The sequence below is a fragment of the Piliocolobus tephrosceles genome, unplaced genomic scaffold, assembly GCF_002776525.5.
Source record: "Piliocolobus tephrosceles isolate RC106 unplaced genomic scaffold, ASM277652v3 unscaffolded_13556, whole genome shotgun sequence".
Lineage (NCBI taxonomy): Eukaryota > Metazoa > Chordata > Mammalia > Primates > Cercopithecidae > Piliocolobus > Piliocolobus tephrosceles.
Window position 1 is genome coordinate 1 of NW_022294928.1, and position 1,496 is coordinate 1,496.

Below are 1,496 nucleotides of genomic sequence, written 5' to 3' on the forward strand. Positions count from 1 at the left end.
AAATGATAAAGATGTATGCTTTACTACAACTTGAAAAATCCAACAGGGTAGATGATAAACGTAGTGGCAGGGTATGTAGATCCACAGAAGTTAAATGATCTTGTAACATTTCATAAAACTGGGGATCTGCCTGGACCTTCAAATGGGGAGGAGGTGTGATGAGATGCTGTCGCTGAACCATACAGTGCCTTTCTGTATTAAACTGTTCTTAAGGTGACTATTTCACATTGATGAGGTTGCCCTAGCTAGAAAGCCAAGGCTCTTTCAATTCTTTCTGGCCCTCCCCTTTGCCTGCCTTCGACGCCAAGGAGAATGGTCCAGCAGCATCTCAGCCCATGATTGTCAAGCGCCCACTTCCGTACACTCCATAAACCCCAAGGTTCCTTGTGGGATTCCTCAGCAACACCAATGCACTGACCGTCACTCTGTGTTCTCCTAGATTCTGATGAAGATCTGCATGCGTCTGCACATGGCGGTGTGGAGGAGAATATGGGCTCAAAACTTGTAAGGCGTATTTCTTTCTCTGGAAGAGAAACTTTTTTTTTTTTTTCTGGGGTCACTAGAGATTATGACCAACTGAGGCCTGATTGATGATGGCAGTCAAAGGACGGCATCACGTACCAACTGGTAGTGAGTGTATTTCTGAGAAGCAACCTTTTCTCCTTGAAAAATAATTTTGTATTTACCAGCCAACATGGACACTTGCTAAACAGTCCCAAAAAAAAACCCACAGCTTTTTGCCCAAGCATCCTCTATGCTTTCCTTCAAGGTCAGTTACCTGATCACTGTTTTATTTTGTTTTTTTTCTTCTCTTATTGCAGAGGAGGTTGATCGCCCAGTGTGATGTCTGTAAGTATTCTTTTTTTTTTAAATAGCTTTATTTAAACGTAGTTGACATGCAAAACAATGTACCCATTTAAAGTAGGTGATTCAGCGTTTGTAGATCTACTAACATTCTCACATCTCAGAATAGGGAACTGAGGCACAGAGGGTTCCTTTCACTCTCCCAGGTATGTGCAAATTCTAAGTAGGATTTGCATCCAGGCCATTCTTGGTGACTTGGATCTGCTGCTTTTCTATATTGTCTCATCTAAATAAAGGTATCTGCCTGCACAAACAGTCCGTTTTAAGTGCAGTGAACCTTGCAAAATCCCCCTAGAACCCAAATCTAATTCAGGTAGAGTTGAAAAGCAGACGGTAAAAACTGGGATCAAAAGTTTCATCTGGGAATAAGTTTCTACTAATTTCTCTGCTGTCCTCTGCCAGCAACATGTCTAGCACTGTCTTTATTATAATACATTTCCAAGAACCTATAAGAAGTCTGCTCTACCTTGCAGGTCTGCCTATCCGTCCCAAGGGCTGGACAACAAAACTCTGGAAATGGAGCAGAATTTGTTGTGCAGGAAATAAAGGTAGTGTGGAAATTAAATCATTCAGTTCACTTAAGCCAATAATTGCAGTTTATTCATTCAGTGCCCCATATTAGAGAAACTCAG

The 1,496-nt window shown here is 41.6% G+C and overlaps 1 long non-coding RNA gene across 1 annotated transcript; it reads left to right on the forward strand.

The window, feature by feature from the left end:
- The first annotated feature begins 6 nt into the window (after positions 1-6).
- Positions 7-1,490, forward strand: LOC111532394. The gene is made up of 3 exons (XR_002728531.2): positions 7-504; positions 822-849; positions 1,338-1,490. It is a non-coding gene; the product is annotated as an uncharacterized LOC111532394 (long non-coding RNA).
- The last annotated feature ends 6 nt before the right edge of the window (positions 1,491-1,496 follow it).